The sequence below is a fragment of the Hyla sarda genome, unplaced genomic scaffold, assembly GCF_029499605.1.
Source record: "Hyla sarda isolate aHylSar1 unplaced genomic scaffold, aHylSar1.hap1 scaffold_1049, whole genome shotgun sequence".
NCBI lineage: Eukaryota > Metazoa > Chordata > Amphibia > Anura > Hylidae > Hyla > Hyla sarda.
Window position 1 is genome coordinate 71,524 of NW_026607668.1, and position 22,533 is coordinate 94,056.

General features: G+C 45.0%; 7 non-coding genes and 2 pseudogenes across 7 annotated transcripts; all 9 read right to left on the reverse strand.

The window, feature by feature from the left end:
* Window positions 1–282: 282 nt before the first annotated feature.
* Window positions 283–473, reverse strand: LOC130299421 (U2 spliceosomal RNA). Its single transcript, XR_008850553.1, has one exon. It is a non-coding gene; the product is annotated as a U2 spliceosomal RNA (small nuclear RNA).
* A 2,100-nt stretch (window positions 474–2,573) lies between these two features.
* Window positions 2,574–2,764, reverse strand: LOC130299422 (U2 spliceosomal RNA). The gene has a single exon (XR_008850554.1). It is a non-coding gene; the product is annotated as a U2 spliceosomal RNA (small nuclear RNA).
* A 2,073-nt stretch (window positions 2,765–4,837) lies between these two features.
* On the reverse strand, window positions 4,838–5,028 carry LOC130299423 (U2 spliceosomal RNA). The gene has a single exon (XR_008850555.1). It is a non-coding gene; the product is annotated as a U2 spliceosomal RNA (small nuclear RNA).
* Window positions 5,029–7,114: 2,086 nt separating this feature from the next.
* Window positions 7,115–7,305, reverse strand: LOC130299424 (U2 spliceosomal RNA). The gene has a single exon (XR_008850556.1). It is a non-coding gene; the product is annotated as a U2 spliceosomal RNA (small nuclear RNA).
* A 2,086-nt stretch (window positions 7,306–9,391) lies between these two features.
* Window positions 9,392–9,580, reverse strand: LOC130299445 (U2 spliceosomal RNA). Its single transcript, XR_008850574.1, has one exon. It is a non-coding gene; the product is annotated as a U2 spliceosomal RNA (small nuclear RNA).
* Window positions 9,581–10,273: 693 nt separating this feature from the next.
* LOC130299452 (U2 spliceosomal RNA) lies at window positions 10,274–10,433 on the reverse strand (annotated as a pseudogene).
* Window positions 10,434–12,518: 2,085 nt separating this feature from the next.
* LOC130299449 (U2 spliceosomal RNA) lies at window positions 12,519–12,731 on the reverse strand (annotated as a pseudogene).
* Window positions 12,732–19,925: 7,194 nt separating this feature from the next.
* On the reverse strand, window positions 19,926–20,116 carry LOC130299426 (U2 spliceosomal RNA). Its single transcript, XR_008850558.1, has one exon. It is a non-coding gene; the product is annotated as a U2 spliceosomal RNA (small nuclear RNA).
* A 2,089-nt stretch (window positions 20,117–22,205) lies between these two features.
* On the reverse strand, window positions 22,206–22,396 carry LOC130299427 (U2 spliceosomal RNA). Its single transcript, XR_008850559.1, has one exon. It is a non-coding gene; the product is annotated as a U2 spliceosomal RNA (small nuclear RNA).
* Window positions 22,397–22,533: the final 137 nt, after the last annotated feature.

A 22,533-nucleotide genomic window follows, 5' to 3' on the forward strand; every position in this document is an offset into this window, starting at 1 on the left:
TCAAGGCAGCTGCCTATCATGTCATGCCCTACCTGCACAGGTGTGCTGGCTACTCAAATGATCCAATTAAGGAGGCCATTTAGTCAGCAGCAGCAGAAGTCCTGTGCCTGGACGCTCCAACAGGGGCCAGACACAAGCAGAAGCAGAAGCAGCAGAAGCAGCAGCAGCACCACCTTTTGTTTTTTGGCTGCAGCAGCAGCAAGGCCCACAGGGCTGGCTAGCTGGCTAGCCAGCAAGCAGGTAGCAATGAAAGTAGGAATCTTTCTTTTTAACCCTGTAAGGGGGTGGTGCACTGTACCCGAAGATACTGCCATATCGGGTCAATGCATAGGGCGACGGAAGCAAGCTTCGAAATCGGCCCCCGTTCTCAAAAATCCATTTAATATATGGTCCCCAGATAGGGGACGTATCAGATATTAAACTGATAAGAACAGATACTACACTTGATCTTAGCCAAAAGGCCGAGAAGCGATAACCGTGAAAGGGGCGGGCCCAACAAGGTCCCCTTCATGGGCACTATCACTGCTTGCTGTCAGGGAGGCTGCCAGACAATTTTCCATGCACACTCTGGGCTGGGGGGCAGTCAACCACCAGTACACACAGCAGAACCTAAACCCATACCATTATTGCTAAGCAGCAAGACAGGGGCCCATTGCACTCCCACGGGGCCTTTTTAAATGCAATCCATAACCCGGATTTGCCAGGAACCCTTCTTACTCCTCCTACTTGCATGTGACACTGGGCTTAGGATCTGCATAGGAAACACACACACAAGCACACACCTACCTTTGTTGCCTGCAGATGCCTCCTTGGCTGTCCCCAAACGGTATCAAACCAAAACCAACACCCACGGGAAGCTGTAAGCATAGAGGACATGCCTGCACCCCATTGGACTTACCTGTGTGGGTTAAATCCGGGTTATTTGACAACCTATGGCGGTGATGGTTCTGCTCAGGCAGAGCAGTGCTGATGCTCCTCATAAAGCTGTCGCTGCTGTGAAGGTTCTAGGTGACATCACAAATCCCTTTGGTTACATACACAACAAAGCTGGGTTGTTGTTGTTTACACTCTGCAAGGCCTGTGGAAGTGAGTGACATCATAGCACTGTAGTTCTGAGGGTTCAAGATGGATGCAACAATCTCCTGTTGCTTCTATGAAGGCCGTAATAGACGACATCACCAAACAGCTCCATAGTCACATACACAGCAAAGGAGAGATGTTGTTTACACCTAGTGATGTCAGTGGTATTGAGTGACATCACAGCACAGTGCTAAGGCTCCTGGGCCTGGACACAGCAGCGGCTGCAATATCTCAACGGAGAATACGTTTATATCTATGTGTGTGTGTGCGCATATATATATATATATATATATATATATATATATATATATATATATTTCTCCGCCGAAATCACTTTTAAACCCATTTCCACCTTTTTTTCCCTTCTCTTCCTCTTACTTTTTTTTCACGTTTTTTTACGTTTTTCTCCTTTTCGCCTCTTTTCTGGGCGTATTATTCTTCTTTTTCTTCTTTTTTTTCGTCTAATGCATACCCCATCAGTGCAGCAATGCTTATTCAATACCGCCAGCAGATGGAGACACTGGGGGATAATTTTCTAAGGATTTATACTGATTTTTCCTGTCTGAATTTGTCGCACAGAAAGTTGCAGGCCAAATATGTGTGACATTTCTGCGACTTTAGCTTCTAGAGCATTTTTACAACATTATACATAGGTGCTGAATACATAAAAAGCGACTGTTCAGCGACAGACAAGTCGCATCGGCTGAAAGTAGGCCAGAATGTCAGTCCATGTTGGAGCAGGTTTAGATACAGTCTAAAGCATAGATCTCAAAGTCTGTGCACAGAATTTAGCAAGGGCCTCGCACCTTCTGATGCATCAGGTAGGTGCACAATAGCATAGCCTAACCCTCTGTACTTTGGTCTATATTGATGCGGGACATAGACAGCCAGCTGATGACCAATCCATTAGTGCAATGGATGGCTGGAAGCATTTGTCTTTGCCTTTGCAATACCACAGAAGCAATGCATGGTCAATGTACAGCAATGACACACCTGTGTGAACAGCCAGGAGACCCCCCCCCCCCCCCCCATGTTATGTTACATAGTTACATAGTTAGTACGGTCGAAAAAAGACATATGTCCATCACGTTCAACCAGGGAATTAAGGGGTAGGGGTGTGGCGCGATATTGGGGAAGGGATGAGATTTTATATTTCTTCATAAGCATTAATCTTATTTTGTCAATTAGGAACATTCAGCACCCACCCGCTATCAAGGCAGCTGCCTATCATGTCATGCCCTACCTGCACAGGTGTGCTGGCTACTCAAATGATCCAATTAAGGAGGCCATTTAGTCAGCAGCAGCAGAAGTCCTGTGCCTGGACGCTCCAACAGGGGCCAGACACAAGCAGAAGCAGAAGCAGCAGAAGCAGCAGCAGCACCACCTTTTGTTTTTTGGCTGCAGCAGCAGCAAGGCCCACAGGGCTGGCTAGCTGGCTAGCCAGCAAGCAGGTAGCAATGAAAGTAGGAATCTTTCTTTTTAACCCTGTAAGGGGGTGGTGCACTGTACCCGAAGATACTGCCATATCGGGTCAATGCATAGGGCGACGGAAGCAAGCTTCGAAATCGGCCCCCGTTCTCAAAAATCCATTTAATATATGGTCCCCAGATAGGGGACGTATCAGATATTAAACTGATAAGAACAGATACTACACTTGATCTTAGCCAAAAGGCCGAGAAGCGATAACCGTGAAAGGGGCGGGCCCAACAAGGTCCCCTTCATGGGCACTATCACTGCTTGCTGTCAGGGAGGCTGCCAGACAATTTTCCATGCACACTCTGGGCTGGGGGGCAGTCAACCACCAGTACACACAGCAGAACCTAAACCCATACCATTATTGCTAAGCAGCAAGACAGGGGCCCATTGCACTCCCACGGGGCCTTTTTAAATGCAATCCATAACCCGGATTTGCCAGGAACCCTTCTTACTCCTCCTACTTGCATGTGACACTGGGCTTAGGATCTGCATAGGAAACACACACACAAGCACACACCTACCTTTGTTGCCTGCAGATGCCTCCTTGGCTGTCCCCAAACGGTATCAAACCAACACCCACGGGAAGCTGTAAGCATAGAGGACATGCCTGCACCCCATTGGACTTACCTGTGTGGGTTAAATCCGGGTTATTTGACAACCTATGGCGGTGATGGTTCTGCTCAGGCAGAGCAGTGCTGATGCTCCTCATAAAGCTGTCGCTGCTGTGAAGGTTCTAGGTGACATCACAAATCCCTTTGGTTACATACACAACAAAGCTGGGTTGTTGTTGTTTACACTCTGCAAGGCCTGTGGAAGTGAGTGACATCATAGCACTGTAGTTCTGAGGGTTCAAGATGGATGCAACAATCTCCTGTTGCTTCTATGAAGGCCGTAATAGACGACATCACCAAACAGCTCCATAGTCACATACACAGCAAAGGAGAGATGTTGTTTACACCTAGTGATGTCAGTGGTATTGAGTGACATCACAGCACAGTGCTAAGGCTCCTGGGCCTGGCGGCTGCAATATCTCAACGGAGAATACGTTTATATCTATGTGTGTGTGTGCGCATATATATATATATATATATATATATATATATATATATATTTCTCCGCCGAAATCACTTTTAAACCCATTTCCACCTTTTTTTCCCTTCTCTTCCTCTTACTTTTTTTTCACGTTTTTTTACGTTTTTCTCCTTTTTGCCTCTTTTCTGGGCGTATTATTCTTCTTTTTCTTCTTTTTTTTCGTCTAATGCATACCCCATCAGTGCAGCAATGCTTATTCAATACCGCCAGCAGATGGAGACACTGGGGGATAATTTTCTAAGGATTTATACTGATTTTTCCTGTCTGAATTTGTCGCACAGAAAGTTGCAGGCCAAATATGTGTGACATTTCTGCGACTTTAGCTTCTAGAGCATTTTTACAACATTATACATAGGTGCTGAATACATAAAAAGCGACTGTTCAGCGACAGACAAGTCGCATCGGCTGAAAGTAGGCCAGAATGTCAGTCCATGTTGGAGCAGGTTTAGATACAGTCTAAAGCATAGATCTCAAAGTCTGTGCACAGAATTTAGCAAGGGCCTCGCACCTTCTGATGCATCAGGTAGGTGCACAATAGCATAGCCTAACCCTCTGTACTTTGGTCTATATTGATGCGGGACATAGACAGCCAGCTGATGACCAATCCATTAGTGCAATGGATGGCTGGAAGCATTTGTCTTTGCCTTTGCAATACCACAGAAGCAATGCATGGTCAATGTACAGCAATGACACACCTGTGTGAACAGCCAGGAGACCCCCCCCCCCATGTTATGTTACATAGTTACATAGTTAGTACGGTCGAAAAAAGACATATGTCCATCACGTTCAACCAGGGAATTAAGGGGTAGGGGTGTGGCGCGATATTGGGGAAGGGATGAGATTTTATATTTCTTCATAAGCATTAATCTTATTTTGTCAATTAGGAACATTCAGCACCCACCCGCTATCAAGGCAGCTGCCTATCATGTCATGCCCTACCTGCACAGGTGTGCTGGCTACTCAAATGATCCAATTAAGGAGGCCATTTAGTCAGCAGCAGCAGAAGTCCTGTGCCTGGACGCTCCAACAGGGGCCAGACACAAGCAGAAGCAGCAGAAGCAGCAGCAGCAGCAGCACCACCTTTTGTTTTTTGGCTGCAGCAGCAGCAAGGCCCACAGGGCTGGCTAGCTGGCTAGCCAGCAAGCAGGTAGCAATGAAAGTAGGAATCTTTCTTTTTAACCCTGTAAGGGGGTGGTGCACTGTACCCGAAGATACTGCCATATCGGGTCAATGCATAGGGCGACGGAAGCAAGCTTCGAAATCGGCCCCCGTTCTCAAAAATCCATTTAATATATGGTCCCCAGATAGGGGACGTATCAGATATTAAACTGATAAGAACAGATACTACACTTGATCTTAGCCAAAAGGCCGAGAAGCGATAACCGTGAAAGGGGCGGGCCCAACAAGGTCCCCTTCATGGGCACTATCACTGCTTGCTGTCAGGGAGGCTGCCAGACAATTTTCCATGCACACTCTGGGCTGGGGGGCAGTCAACCACCAGTACACACAGCAGAACCTAAACCCATACCATTATTGCTAAGCAGCAAGACAGGGGCCCATTGCACTCCCACGGGGCCTTTTTAAATGCAATCCATAACCCGGATTTGCCAGGAACCCTTCTTACTCCTCCTACTTGCATGTGACACTGGGCTTAGGATCTGCATAGGAAACACACACACAAGCACACACCTACCTTTGTTGCCTGCAGATGCCTCCTTGGCTGTCCCCAAACGGTATCAAACCAACACCCACGGGAAGCTGTAAGCATAGAGGACATGCCTGCACCCCATTGGACTTACCTGTGTGGGTTAAATCCGGGTTATTTGACAACCTATGGCGGTGATGGTTCTGCTCAGGCAGAGCAGTGCTGATGCTCCTCATAAAGCTGTCGCTGCTGTGAAGGTTCTAGGTGACATCACAAATCCCTTTGGTTACATACACAACAAAGCTGGGTTGTTGTTGTTTACACTCTGCAAGGCCTGTGGAAGTGAGTGACATCATAGCACTGTAGTTCTGAGGGTTCAAGATGGATGCAACAATCTCCTGTTGCTTCTATGAAGGCCGTAATAGACGACATCACCAAACAGCTCCATAGTCACATACACAGCAAAGGAGAGATGTTGTTTACACCTAGTGATGTCAGTGGTATTGAGTGACATCACAGCACAGTGCTAAGGCTCCTGGGCCTGGACACAGCAGCGGCTGCAATATCTCAACGGAGAATACGTTTATATCTATGTGTGTGTGTGCGCATATATATATATATATATATATATATATATATATATATATATATATATTTCTCCGCCGAAATCACTTTTAAACCCATTTCCACCTTTTTTTCCCTTCTCTTCCTCTTACTTTTTTTTCACGTTTTTTTACGTTTTTCTCCTTTTCGCCTCTTTTCTGGGCGTATTATTCTTCTTTTTCTTCTTTTTTTTCGTCTAATGCATACCCCATCAGTGCAGCAATGCTTATTCAATACCGCCAGCAGATGGAGACACTGGGGGATAATTTTCTAAGGATTTATACTGATTTTTCCTGTCTGAATTTGTCGCACAGAAAGTTGCAGGCCAAATATGTGTGACATTTCTGCGACTTTAGCTTCTAGAGCATTTTTACAACATTATACATAGGTGCTGAATACATAAAAAGCGACTGTTCAGCGACAGACAAGTCGCATCGGCTGAAAGTAGGCCAGAATGTCAGTCCATGTTGGAGCAGGTTTAGATACAGTCTAAAGCATAGATCTCAAAGTCTGTGCACAGAATTTAGCAAGGGCCTCGCACCTTCTGATGCATCAGGTAGGTGCACAATAGCATAGCCTAACCCTCTGTACTTTGGTCTATATTGATGCGGGACATAGACAGCCAGCTGATGACCAATCCATTAGTGCAATGGATGGCTGGAAGCATTTGTCTTTGCCTTTGCAATACCACAGAAGCAATGCATGGTCAATGTACAGCAATGACACACCTGTGTGAACAGCCAGGAGACCCCCCCCCCCCCATGTTATGTTACATAGTTACATAGTTAGTACGGTCGAAAAAAGACATATGTCCATCACGTTCAACCAGGGAATTAAGGGGTAGGGGTGTGGCGCGATATTGGGGAAGGGATGAGATTTTATATTTCTTCATAAGCATTAATCTTATTTTGTCAATTAGGAACATTCAGCACCCACCCGCTATCAAGGCAGCTGCCTATCATGTCATGCCCTACCTGCACAGGTGTGCTGGCTACTCAAATGATCCAATTAAGGAGGCCATTTAGTCAGCAGCAGCAGAAGTCCTGTGCCTGGACGCTCCAACAGGGGCCAGACACAAGCAGAAGCAGCAGAAGCAGCAGCAGCACCACCTTTTGTTTTTTGGCTGCAGCAGCAGCAAGGCCCACAGGGCTGGCTAGCTGGCTAGCCAGCAAGCAGGTAGCAATGAAAGTAGGAATCTTTCTTTTTAACCCTGTAAGGGGGTGGTGCACTGTACCCGAAGATACTGCCATATCGGGTCAATGCATAGGGCGACGGAAGCAAGCTTCGAAATCGGCCCCCGTTCTCAAAAATCCATTTAATATATGGTCCCCAGATAGGGGACGTATCAGATATTAAACTGATAAGAACAGATACTACACTTGATCTTAGCCAAAAGGCCGAGAAGCGATAACCGTGAAAGGGGCGGGCCCAACAAGGTCCCCTTCATGGGCACTATCACTGCTTGCTGTCAGGGAGGCTGCCAGACAATTTTCCATGCACACTCTGGGCTGGGGGGCAGTCAACCACCAGTACACACAGCAGAACCTAAACCCATACCATTATTGCTAAGCAGCAAGACAGGGGCCCATTGCACTCCCACGGGGCCTTTTTAAATGCAATCCATAACCCGGATTTGCCAGGAACCCTTCTTACTCCTCCTACTTGCATGTGACACTGGGCTTAGGATCTGCATAGGAAACACACACACAAGCACACACCTACCTTTGTTGCCTGCAGATGCCTCCTTGGCTGTCCCCAAACGGTATCAAACCAACACCCACGGGAAGCTGTAAGCATAGAGGACATGCCTGCACCCCATTGGACTTACCTGTGTGGGTTAAATCCGGGTTATTTGACAACCTATGGCGGTGATGGTTCTGCTCAGGCAGAGCAGTGCTGATGCTCCTCATAAAGCTGTCGCTGCTGTGAAGGTTCTAGGTGACATCACAAATCCCTTTGGTTACATACACAACAAAGCTGGGTTGTTGTTGTTTACACTCTGCAAGGCCTGTGGAAGTGAGTGACATCATAGCACTGTAGTTCTGAGGGTTCAAGATGGATGCAACAATCTCCTGTTGCTTCTATGAAGGCCGTAATAGACGACATCACCAAACAGCTCCATAGTCACATACACAGCAAAGGAGAGATGTTGTTTACACCTAGTGATGTCAGTGGTATTGAGTGACATCACAGCACAGTGCTAAGGCTCCTGGGCCTGGACACAGCAGCGGCTGCAATATCTCAACGGAGAATACGTTTATATCTATGTGTGTGTGTGCGCATATATATATATATATATATATATATATATATATATATATATATATATTTCTCCGCCGAAATCACTTTTAAACCCATTTCCACCTTTTTTTCCCTTCTCTTCCTCTTACTTTTTTTTCACGTTTTTTTACGTTTTTCTCCTTTTCGCCTCTTTTCTGGGCGTATTATTCTTCTTTTTCTTCTTTTTTTTCGTCTAATGCATACCCCATCAGTGCAGCAATGCTTATTCAATACCGCCAGCAGATGGAGACACTGGGGGATAATTTTCTAAGGATTTATACTGATTTTTCCTGTCTGAATTTGTCGCACAGAAAGTTGCAGGCCAAATATGTGTGACATTTCTGCGACTTTAGCTTCTAGAGCATTTTTACAACATTATACATAGGTGCTGAATACATAAAAAGCGACTGTTCAGCGACAGACAAGTCGCATCGGCTGAAAGTAGGCCAGAATGTCAGTCCATGTTGGAGCAGGTTTAGATACAGTCTAAAGCATAGATCTCAAAGTCTGTGCACAGAATTTAGCAAGGGCCTCGCACCTTCTGATGCATCAGGTAGGTGCACAATAGCATAGCCTAACCCTCTGTACTTTGGTCTATATTGATGCGGGACATAGACAGCCAGCTGATGACCAATCCATTAGTGCAATGGATGGCTGGAAGCATTTGTCTTTGCCTTTGCAATACCACAGAAGCAATGCATGGTCAATGTACAGCAATGACACACCTGTGTGAACAGCCAGGAGACCCCCCCCCCCCCATGTTATGTTACATAGTTACATAGTTAGTACGGTCGAAAAAAGACATATGTCCATCACGTTCAACCAGGGAATTAAGGGGTAGGGGTGTGGCGCGATATTGGGGAAGGGATGAGATTTTATATTTCTTCATAAGCATTAATCTTATTTTGTCAATTAGGAACATTCAGCACCCACCCGCTATCAAGGCAGCTGCCTATCATGTCATGCCCTACCTGCACAGGTGTGCTGGCTACTCAAATGATCCAATTAAGGAGGCCATTTAGTCAGCAGCAGCAGAAGTCCTGTGCCTGGACGCTCCAACAGGGGCCAGACACAAGCAGAAGCAGCAGAAGCAGCAGCAGCACCACCTTTTGTTTTTTGGCTGCAGCAGCAGCAAGGCCCACAGGGCTGGCTAGCTGGCTAGCCAGCAAGCAGGTAGCAATGAAAGTAGGAATCTTTCTTTTTAACCCTGTAAGGGGGTGGTGCACTGTACCCGAAGATACTGCCATATCGGGTCAATGCATAGGGCGACGGAAGCAAGCTTCGAAATCGGCCCCCGTTCTCAAAAATCCATTTAATATATGGTCCCCAGATAGGGGACGTATCAGATATTAAACTGATAAGAACAGATTTTTTTTTTTTTTTTTTTTTTTATCTAAAGCCGAGGAACGTGCTTTCGATTCACCCAAAGTGCAAGAAAAAGTGCAAACGTGTTACACTAAAAAAACGTGCACAAAGGATGCGGTCTATCGCAAGCCCTTCTCCGATAGGAGAGAGGCCCCCCAACAAACCTTACCCTTCGCCTCCGGACCAAAAGGTACCTGCGAGGTTCCAGGTTCGATGTCCCTTTTCGCCGAAGCTACTAGGGGACCACAAATGCTCCCGGCATCCCCCTTGGCGTTAGCCAAGGTATCTGCCCGCAGAGCCGATTACGGTAGGTACCCTGCCAAAGCAGGAGTACCCGGGGTGTTTGCAGGGAGGTGCGGAACCTAATGGCCACACACACCTCCCCTAGACCGCCAGGAGGGACACCCAGAAGGGCTACCGCATCCTGACCAATCCTGTGAACACACAACACGCAAAAAGTGACACAGTGAGACAAAAAAGAAATAAATAAGTGAATGTGTGCAGATATACTGCCCGGACATACGGCCGGATCTATAAAAATTTCTCTGATCCTAGCCAGAAGGCCGGGAATCAAGAGGTGAGTGCCACAAGGTGAAGAGATTATGGTGCCCGTGCTTCAACTCAGTGAGTCTATCCTCCCAGTGAGTTTCGGCACCTCGGGGTCACCACTCCCCGAGGCACAAAAGTACCTCGGCTCTAGACCCTCTCAGCCTCATGGCGAGACCCGGAGGGAACAGGTCACATCGGGGCAGCCGTCGAGCTGATTCCTCAGAACCAGCCCCGGAAAGCCCTGGTACACCTGCATCCTCCATGCAGCACCCATCCCCACCAGCATGAAAACTGATAAGAACAGATACTACACTTGATCTTAGCCAAAAGGCCGAGAAGCGATAACCGTGAAAGGGGCGGGCCCAACAAGGTCCCCTTCATGGGCACTATCACTGCTTGCTGTCAGGGAGGCTGCCAGACAATTTTCCATGCACACTCTGGGCTGGGGGGCAGTCAACCACCAGTACACACAGCAGAACCTAAACCCATACCATTATTGCTAAGCAGCAAGACAGGGGCCCATTGCACTCCCACGGGGCCTTTTTAAATGCAATCCATAACCCGGATTTGCCAGGAACCCTTCTTACTCCTCCTACTTGCATGTGACACTGGGCTTAGGATCTGCATAGGAAACACACACACAAGCACACACCTACCTTTGTTGCCTGCAGATGCCTCCTTGGCTGTCCCCAAACGGTATCAAACCAACACCCACGGGAAGCTGTAAGCATAGAGGACATGCCTGCACCCCATTGGACTTACCTGTGTGGGTTAAATCCGGGTTATTTGACAACCTATGGCGGTGATGGTTCTGCTCAGGCAGAGCAGTGCTGATGCTCCTCATAAAGCTGTCGCTGCTGTGAAGGTTCTAGGTGACATCACAAATCCCTTTGGTTACATACACAACAAAGCTGGGTTGTTGTTGTTTACACTCTGCAAGGCCTGTGGAAGTGAGTGACATCATAGCACTGTAGTTCTGAGGGTTCAAGATGGATGCAACAATCTCCTGTTGCTTCTATGAAGGCCGTAATAGACGACATCACCAAACAGCTCCATAGTCACATACACAGCAAAGGAGAGATGTTGTTTACACCTAGTGATGTCAGTGGTATTGAGTGACATCACAGCACAGTGCTAAGGCTCCTGGGCCTGGACACAGCAGCGGCTGCAATATCTCAACGGAGAATACGTTTATATCTATGTGTGTGTGTGCGCATATATATATATATATATATATATATATATATATATATATATATATCTCCGCCGAAATCACTTTTAAACCCATTTCCACCTTTTTTTCCCTTCTCTTCCTCTTACTTTTTTTTCACGTTTTTTTACGTTTTTCTCCTTTTCGCCTCTTTTCTGGGCGTATTATTCTTCTTTTTCTTCTTTTTTTTCGTCTAATGCATACCCCATCAGTGCAGCAATGCTTATTCAATACCGCCAGCAGATGGAGACACTGGGGGATAATTTTCTAAGGATTTATACTGATTTTTCCTGTCTGAATTTGTCGCACAGAAAGTTGCAGGCCAAATATGTGTGACATTTCTGCGACTTTAGCTTCTAGAGCATTTTTACAACATTATACATAGGTGCTGAATACATAAAAAGCGACTGTTCAGCGACAGACAAGTCGCATCGGCTGAAAGTAGGCCAGAATGTCAGTCCATGTTGGAGCAGGTTTAGATACAGTCTAAAGCATAGATCTCAAAGTCTGTGCACAGAATTTAGCAAGGGCCTCGCACCTTCTGATGCATCAGGTAGGTGCACAATAGCATAGCCTAACCCTCTGTACTTTGGTCTATATTGATGCGGGACATAGACAGCCAGCTGATGACCAATCCATTAGTGCAATGGATGGCTGGAAGCATTTGTCTTTGCCTTTGCAATACCACAGAAGCAATGCATGGTCAATGTACAGCAATGACACACCTGTGTGAACAGCCAGGAGACCCCCCCCCCATGTTATGTTACATAGTTACATAGTTAGTACGGTCGAAAAAAGACATATGTCCATCACGTTCAACCAGGGAATTAAGGGGTAGGGGTGTGGCGCGATATTGGGGAAGGGATGAGATTTTATATTTCTTCATAAGCATTAATCTTATTTTGTCAATTAGGAACATTCAGCACCCACCCGCTATCAAGGCAGCTGCCTATCATGTCATGCCCTACCTGCACAGGTGTGCTGGCTACTCAAATGATCCAATTAAGGAGGCCATTTAGTCAGCAGCAGCAGAAGTCCTGTGCCTGGACGCTCCAACAGGGGCCAGACACAAGCAGAAGCAGAAGCAGCAGAAGCAGCAGCAGCACCACCTTTTGTTTTTTGGCTGCAGCAGCAGCAAGGCCCACAGGGCTGGCTAGCTGGCTAGCCAGCAAGCAGGTAGCAATGAAAGTAGGAATCTTTCTTTTTAACCCTGTAAGGGGGTGGTGCACTGTACCCGAAGATACTGCCATATCGGGTCAATGCATAGGGCGACGGAAGCAAGCTTCGAAATCGGCCCCCGTTCTCAAAAATCCATTTAATATATGGTCCCCAGATAGGGGACGTATCAGATATTAAACTGATAAGAACAGATTTTTTTTTTTTTTTTTTTTTTTTTTTCTTTTTTTTTTTTTTTCCTCAGTTACAGACTATTGTTCAAGCGATCATCAGGTCACCTACCAAAACTCATCACTTCTAAACAAAGTCTGAAAAAACATCATGCGGAAAAATATCTCAATAAGAAAACTATAAGAGAAGCACAAATTCAAAACCTTGATCAGGATACTTACAACTTTCTCCATTCCTTGTATCTCCAAATCTTTTCAGCCTCTTCCTCTCCCATTCTCTTCTTGTCAAATAGAAAAAAAATAAACAACCTTCCAAAAAAAAGTCTCTTCAACTCCCTTGGAGAAATACACACATTTTTAAAAACAAGCAGGTTTCTAGAATCCCATAAAACTTCTTTAAAAACAGAAAATACAATCCAGCTTTCACGTGTGTCCTCTCTCTTGCTAAAATCCTGACCAATAAAAATCTTCTCAAAATTAAAATCAACATATCCCGTGATTGCAGAAAAAAACCTCTGTAGAAGCATAAAAAATTCTCTTGCATAAAAACAGTTCCAAAATAAGTGCACTGTATCCTCCCTGCCTCCACAACCCTCTCTTGGACATTTCTCGCTCACTCTTATTCCTCGTCCATTCAGGAAAGCTCTGGTTGGGAGGCAGCCATGAAAAGTCATCCAGTTTACATCTCTCTGTCTATTCGATAATCCTCTAACATTAAAAAGATTCCAGATCTTCACAGACTGAGCAGTAGTGCAGAATGGTACTTCATATAATCTCTCATTTTTTCTTATTTCATTTTCAATTTTCTTTTTCTCAGGTTTTCCCAGGGAACTCAAACCAAATTGATCACTGAAAGACCCGAGAACCACATAGAAGGTAGGTATAACTTGCGCTATTGGTCTCCTCAGATCCTTCTCACACCAGCCCCATTTGGAAAACAACCATCCTGCCAAATACCTGCTCATGTCTGCCACCCAATTATTGCACTGAGACACTTTATAAATTAAAAGAAAGTAATGAGTCTTTAAAAACAGATTAATATCCGGGAAATTATATCCGCCTTTCTTCACGCTCTTCATCACTTCCTCCCTCTTCATCTTTTCCATCTTTGAACCCCAGAAAAAAATAAACAACTTCCTTGTCATCCTTCTGGTCCATAATTTGCCGGGTGGGAAAACCATTGCAGTATATAATAGTAGTGGCAAAATTACTGCCTTTAAAATCAGAACTTTACCTTTAAGGGACAAGTTTCTCAATTTCCAAAAAGATAATTTCTTCTCTATCTTCTCCTCCAACTTCTCATAACTTTTCCCTCCTTTTAGATTTTTTTCAAAAACAACCCCTAACACTTCAATATCTTCCTTCTCATCCACGCCATCCACCACCACTTTTCCTTGCTTTCCAAAATTACTCAATTGGCACTTCCCCCAATTGACTTTCATACCAGCAATACAACAAAAAATCTTTACATGCAAATTCACTCTATTAAGATCAGCTTGGGAAGTGCAAGTAAAAACCACATCATCCATGTAACTTAAAACCTTCAAATTCCTTCCATTACTTCCCGGGATAAAAACACCACTCACACATTTGTCCTTCTGTACATTTTTGAGCAAGGCCTCAATGACACAAATGAATAAAATTGGGGAGAGTGGGCATCCCTGTCGTACTCCTGATAAAATATTAAAACCCGGCCCCACATGTCCATTGACTAAAATCTGACTTGTTGCCCCATAATAAAAACTTTTAATCACAAACAGTAGCTTCTCAGGAATACCCATATGCTTTAAAACCATAAACATAAAATCATGAGCAACTCTGTCATAAGCTTTTTCAAAATCAATGGATTCCACAAAAAGTGCATTCTTATTAAAATTACTATAATAAATAGAGTCTCTTAAAACTAATAAATTATCAGTTATTCTCCTATTTGGCACTGCACAAACTTGGTATTCTCCAACAAGGTGCTCAACTATGTCACTCATCCTGTTCGCCACAATCTTTGCAATGATCTTATAATCTGTATTCAATAATGTGATCGGCCTCCAGTTTTTCAAATCTCTTTCATCACCTTTCTTATGTATCAAGGTAATAACTCCTTTCTTCATAGACTCCGCTAAAATACCTGAGTTAAAAACATATTGCACCACCCGTGTAAAATCTTGCTTTAAAATATGCCAAAAAACTGAATAAAACTCAAAGGGGAGGCCATCACAGCCCGGTGTCTTCCCTTTCGCTGTCTTGTCCAGAGCCTGCTTGATCTCCCCTTCACAAACTTCCTCAATTAAAAATGCACTTTTTCCTTCAGGGACATTATTCTCTAAAATATTACAATAATCATTCATCTCCGTCTCACTGGCTCTGCTCTTATTACTAAAAAGTGTTTCATAAAATCTGCCAATCTCCTTCACCATCTCATCACCAACAACTTCCCCTGTAGGAGTTAAAACAGACTTAAAAACACCCCTAGCATTAAAACATTTTTTAAAGAAATATCTTGTACATTGTTCATTTTCCTCCAAATGTTGAACTTTGGATTTAAAAACAATATTTCTACCTCTTTCCAACAACCTGTTCTTCATCTCAATTTTCACCTTCTCAATTTCCTCCTCCACCTCCACACCAACATGTTTAAACTTAAAGAGAGTTTCTAAACGTGAGATAAGCCTTTCATAACCCCTCCTCTTTTCTTGTGCCCTCCTTATGCAAATGAACTTAAAATACTTAGCAAACTCACTTTTTGCCCAATCCCACCAAGCTAAAACATTACTAAAAACAGATTGTTTAGAAGTACAAGATAAAAAAAAATCTTTAAAACCGGCCAGTACTTCTTCATCTTCTAATAGACTTACATTTAATTTCCAGAGCCCTCTACCAAAATGAAAGGACTCTGCAATACTTATTTCTGCCGACACCATCTTATGATCTGAGAAAGTTGACATCATTTGATTGCACCGGACCACCTTAATCCCCTCAGAGACAAGAATGTAATCAATCCGGGATTTACAGCGGCCACTATCTGATATATAGGTGTATCTTTCATCAGTGCTAACCATCAGTCCCACATCAGAATAATGTAAGTCTTGTATAATTTGGTTTAAAACATTTGAAGTAATATCAGTTCTAACCTTAGCAGAGCTCTCACGATCATTGACGGATCTAATGCAGTTAAAATCACCAACAATAATAGTACCATCACGACCAGGAATAAAAAGTTTAAGAGACTCTAAAAATAACACACGTGCCTGTTTTTCTGCTGGCGCATATACATTAAAAACTCTCATTCTCTGGCCTAAAAACTCAAAATTTAAAACCATACAACGACCTGGTACTAAAACTTGGCAATTTAAAACTTTAATGTCCCTGTTACACAATAAAATCCCCACACCTTCATTTTTATTCTCTGTGCATGTAGACCAAAAAGACTGCCCTCTCTTCCATTCATCTACATAAGGTGCAGACTTAATTGCACACTCCTGTAAACAAAATATATCTCCCTTCACATTCTCCAAAAAATCAAAAACTGCTGCTCTTCTGATGGTTGTTCCTATACTCCGAACATTAAGAGTAGCCACAACCAATGCCATTAAAAAGGAAAGAAGGCAATCCCTTTTCTTAACATCCATTTTAACTAGAAGTTAGTATTCTGACCTTCAACCTTCCTTAGCAGCATCCCATAGCAATCAGGCGACCCCACTTGAGAGTCCCTGTCCATCATTTTCTCACCTCCATACACAGGATCCGTCTGATCCCCTGACCAACTCCCTTTCTTACACCTTTTACTTTTACCTTGAAAGCCTCCATTTGCATCTTCATCTTCATCTTCCCCCTCCTCCTCCTCCTTCTCCTCCTCTTCAGATGTTACATTCTCCTCCCCACTAATCACCCTCTGCCCAGGTGTTAGGGATCTCTCACTCTCATTCTCCTGAAACTCCATCCCCTCCTCCTCCCCCACCACTGGGTTTGGGCATTCAAAATCCTCAATTGTTTCTTCACATGGGGGAACCTCCCTACACACAGTCTCCACACTCTCCACCACTTTCTCTTTTTTCCCTTTACGTGCTTTCTTCTTACTGACCTCAGTAAACTCTTCACCAACACCAGTCTCCTCACAATGCACACCAGTGGAGTCACCCTCCTCCCCTTTTCCAGATTTTTCCTGAGTATTCATGTGCTGCACTGTCACACCTGCTGCACTCCCTTTTACAGAGTTCTCGTCAATCACCTGAGTCACCTCAGCATTCACACCAAAAACACGTGGAAATGGCCTTTCTCCTCTTTCCTCTCTTCTATTTCCTGCTGCGTCAGCATAGCTCATTTTCTTTCTATACCATAAACTGCATCCTCTAGCCAAATGCTCCTCACTACCACAGATATCACACGTTTTCTTCTCAGTACATTCACCCGAGTTGTGACCTGATTTCCCACAATTCCTACAGCATACTCCTTGCTCAGGGCAAGACTCCTGTACATGTCCATAAGCGTGACAACGTCTACAGTACTGCAACTGTCCTTCATAAAAACAAAAACCTCTTTCTCCTCCAATAGAAAATACCTGTGGTATACTCTTCCTTCCCTCTTCCATTCCTTCGTCCTTTTTAAATTTTACAACAAATTTCCTTTTACAATTAAAGTACCCATGTCTGTTCTTGAGTCTTCCAAGAAATTTAACTTCATCACAATATCGGTACAAAAAATTGGTCACCATCTCATCCGAAACCTTCGGGTTGTACATATGGACTATAACAACCTTAGACATATTCATGAATAATGGCTCCACTTTCACCTTACTCATTATAGCTGGCTCATTCCTCCTCTTCATCACTTCTAAGTCCATGTAGACCCTCTGGCAAACCTCAGAATCATAAAAGGTTATATCGTAAATCCCTTGCCTAGGGAAGTCTTGCATAGCGATTACATGCCATACCTGAAGGTACTGGAGCTTGCGAAGAATCTCCAGCACAACTTGATCCAATCCAATCGTCCCCCGGTGTTCGCCAGGAACGTAAATCCGCACCGTATCCTCGAGTCCTCGAGTCCTCTCTCCGCTCATTTTTGCAGGTTAAGATACCCACTATCGCAACCCAGTAACAATCCAGGGCCCCCCGCAAAAGAGGGCCCCGATCACCACCCCTTCCGACTCCTACCCTGCCCGGTAAACCGCACAGGATCGAAGCCAAAAGGCCGAGAAGCGATAACCGTGAAAGGGGCGGGCCCAACAAGGTCCCCTTCATGGGCACTATCACTGCTTGCTGTCAGGGAGGCTGCCAGACAATTTTCCATGCACACTCTGGGCTGGGGGGCAGTCAACCACCAGTACACACAGCAGAACCTAAACCCATACCATTATTGCTAAGCAGCAAGACAGGGGCCCATTGCACTCCCACGGGGCCTTTTTAAATGCAATCCATAACCCGGATTTGCCAGGAACCCTTCTTACTCCTCCTACTTGCATGTGACACTGGGCTTAGGATCTGCATAGGAAACACACACACAAGCACACACCTACCTTTGTTGCCTGCAGATGCCTCCTTGGCTGTCCCCAAACGGTATCAAACCAACACCCACGGGAAGCTGTAAGCATAGAGGACATGCCTGCACCCCATTGGACTTACCTGTGTGGGTTAAATCCGGGTTATTTGACAACCTATGGCGGTGATGGTTCTGCTCAGGCAGAGCAGTGCTGATGCTCCTCATAAAGCTGTCGCTGCTGTGAAGGTTCTAGGTGACATCACAAATCCCTTTGGTTACATACACAACAAAGCTGGGTTGTTGTTGTTTACACTCTGCAAGGCCTGTGGAAGTGAGTGACATCATAGCACTGTAGTTCTGAGGGTTCAAGATGGATGCAACAATCTCCTGTTGCTTCTATGAAGGCCGTAATAGACGACATCACCAAACAGCTCCATAGTCACATACACAGCAAAGGAGAGATGTTGTTTACACCTAGTGATGTCAGTGGTATTGAGTGACATCACAGCACAGTGCTAAGGCTCCTGGGCCTGGACACAGCAGCGGCTGCAATATCTCAACGGAGAATACGTTTATATCTATGTGTGTGTGTGCGCATATATATATATATATATATATATATATATATATATATATTTCTCCGCCGAAATCACTTTTAAACCCATTTCCACCTTTTTTTCCCTTCTCTTCCTCTTACTTTTTTTTCACGTTTTTTTACGTTTTTCTCCTTTTCGCCTCTTTTCTGGGCGTATTATTCTTCTTTTTCTTCTTTTTTTTCGTCTAATGCATACCCCATCAGTGCAGCAATGCTTATTCAATACCGCCAGCAGATGGAGACACTGGGGGATAATTTTCTAAGGATTTATACTGATTTTTCCTGTCTGAATTTGTCGCACAGAAAGTTGCAGGCCAAATATGTGTGACATTTCTGCGACTTTAGCTTCTAGAGCATTTTTACAACATTATACATAGGTGCTGAATACATAAAAAGCGACTGTTCAGCGACAGACAAGTCGCATCGGCTGAAAGTAGGCCAGAATGTCAGTCCATGTTGGAGCAGGTTTAGATACAGTCTAAAGCATAGATCTCAAAGTCTGTGCACAGAATTTAGCAAGGGCCTCGCACCTTCTGATGCATCAGGTAGGTGCACAATAGCATAGCCTAACCCTCTGTACTTTGGTCTATATTGATGCGGGACATAGACAGCCAGCTGATGACCAATCCATTAGTGCAATGGATGGCTGGAAGCATTTGTCTTTGCCTTTGCAATACCACAGAAGCAATGCATGGTCAATGTACAGCAATGACACACCTGTGTGAACAGCCAGGAGACCCCCCCCCCCCATGTTATGTTACATAGTTACATAGTTAGTACGGTCGAAAAAAGACATATGTCCATCACGTTCAACCAGGGAATTAAGGGGTAGGGGTGTGGCGCGATATTGGGGAAGGGATGAGATTTTATATTTCTTCATAAGCATTAATCTTATTTTGTCAATTAGGAACATTCAGCACCCACCCGCTATCAAGGCAGCTGCCTATCATGTCATGCCCTACCTGCACAGGTGTGCTGGCTACTCAAATGATCCAATTAAGGAGGCCATTTAGTCAGCAGCAGCAGAAGTCCTGTGCCTGGACGCTCCAACAGGGGCCAGACACAAGCAGAAGCAGAAGCAGCAGAAGCAGCAGCAGCACCACCTTTTGTTTTTTGGCTGCAGCAGCAGCAAGGCCCACAGGGCTGGCTAGCTGGCTAGCCAGCAAGCAGGTAGCAATGAAAGTAGGAATCTTTCTTTTTAACCCTGTAAGGGGGTGGTGCACTGTACCCGAAGATACTGCCATATCGGGTCAATGCATAGGGCGACGGAAGCAAGCTTCGAAATCGGCCCCCGTTCTCAAAAATCCATTTAATATATGGTCCCCAGATAGGGGACGTATCAGATATTAAACTGATAAGAACAGATACTACACTTGATCTTAGCCAAAAGGCCGAGAAGCGATAACCGTGAAAGGGGCGGGCCCAACAAGGTCCCCTTCATGGGCACTATCACTGCTTGCTGTCAGGGAGGCTGCCAGACAATTTTCCATGCACACTCTGGGCTGGGGGGCAGTCAACCACCAGTACACACAGCAGAACCTAAACCCATACCATTATTGCTAAGCAGCAAGACAGGGGCCCATTGCACTCCCACGGGGCCTTTTTAAATGCAATCCATAACCCGGATTTGCCAGGAACCCTTCTTACTCCTCCTACTTGCATGTGACACTGGGCTTAGGATCTGCATAGGAAACACACACACAAGCACACACCTACCTTTGTTGCCTGCAGATGCCTCCTTGGCTGTCCCCAAACGGTATCAAACCAACACCCACGGGAAGCTGTAAGCATAGAGGACATGCCTGCACCCCATTGGACTTACCTGTGTGGGTTAAATCCGGGTTATTTGACAACCTATGGCGGTGATGGTTCTGCTCAGGCAGAGCAGTGCTGATGCTCCTCATAAAGCTGTCGCTGCTGTGAAGGTTCTAGGTGACATCACAAATCCCTTTGGTTACATACACAACAAAGCTGGGTTGTTGTTGTTTACACTCTGCAAGGCCTGTGGAAGTGAGTGACATCATAGCACTGTAGTTCTGAGGGTTCAAGATGGATGCAACAATCTCCTGTTGCTTCTATGAAGGCCGTAATAGACGACATCACCAAACAGCTCCATAGTCACATACACAGCAAAGGAGAGATGTTGTTTACACCTAGTGATGTCAGTGGTATTGAGTGACATCACAGCACAGTGCTAAGGCTCCTGGGCCTGGACACAGCAGCGGCTGCAATATCTCAACGGAGAATACGTTTATATCTATGTGTGTGTGTGCGCATATATATATATATATATATATATATATATATATATATATATATATTTCTCCGCCGAAATCACTTTTAAACCCATTTCCACCTTTTTTTCCCTTCTCTTCCTCTTACTTTTTTTTCACGTTTTTTTACGTTTTTCTCCTTTTCGCCTCTTTTCTGGGCGTATTATTCTTCTTTTTCTTCTTTTTTTTCGTCTAATGCATACCCCATCAGTGCAGCAATGCTTATTCAATACCGCCAGCAGATGGAGACACTGGGGGATAATTTTCTAAGGATTTATACTGATTTTTCCTGTCTGAATTTGTCGCACAGAAAGTTGCAGGCCAAATATGTGTGACATTTCTGCGACTTTAGCTTCTAGAGCATTTTTACAACATTATACATAGGTGCTGAATACATAAAAAGCGACTGTTCAGCGACAGACAAGTCGCATCGGCTGAAAGTAGGCCAGAATGTCAGTCCATGTTGGAGCAGGTTTAGATACAGTCTAAAGCATAGATCTCAAAGTCTGTGCACAGAATTTAGCAAGGGCCTCGCACCTTCTGATGCATCAGGTAGGTGCACAATAGCATAGCCTAACCCTCTGTACTTTGGTCTATATTGATGCGGGACATAGACAGCCAGCTGATGACCAATCCATTAGTGCAATGGATGGCTGGAAGCATTTGTCTTTGCCTTTGCAATACCACAGAAGCAATGCATGGTCAATGTACAGCAATGACACACCTGTGTGAACAGCCAGGAGACCCCCCCCCCCCATGTTATGTTACATAGTTACATAGTTAGTACGGTCGAAAAAAGACATATGTCCATCACGTTCAACCAGGGAATTAAGGGGTAGGGGTGTGGCGCGATATTGGGGAAGGGATGAGATTTTATATTTCTTCATAAGCATTAATCTTATTTTGTCAATTAGGAACATTCAGCACCCACCCGCTATCAAGGCAGCTGCCTATCATGTCATGCCCTACCTGCACAGGTGTGCTGGCTACTCAAATGATCCAATTAAGGAGGCCATTTAGTCAGCAGCAGCAGAAGTCCTGTGCCTGGACGCTCCAACAGGGGCCAGACACAAGCAGAAGCAGAAGCAGCAGAAGCAGCAGCAGCACCACCTTTTGTTTTTTGGCTGCAGCAGCAGCAAGGCCCACAGGGCTGGCTAGCTGGCTAGCCAGCAAGCAGGTAGCAATGAAAGTAGGAATCTTTCTTTTTAACCCTGTAAGGGGGTGGTGCACTGTACCCGAAGATACTGCCATATCGGGTCAATGCATAGGGCGACGGAAGCAAGCTTCGAAATCGGCCCCCGTTCTCAAAAATCCATTTAATATATGGTCCCCAGATAGGGGACGTATCAGATATTAAACTGATAAGAACAGATACTACACTTGATCTTAGCCAAAAGGCCGAGAAGCGATAACCGTGAAAGGGGCGGGCCCAACAAGGTCCCCTTCATGGGCACTATCACTGCTTGCTGTCAGGGAGGCTGCCAGACAATTTTCCATGCACACTCTGGGCTGGGGGGCAGTCAACCACCAGTACACACAGCAGAACC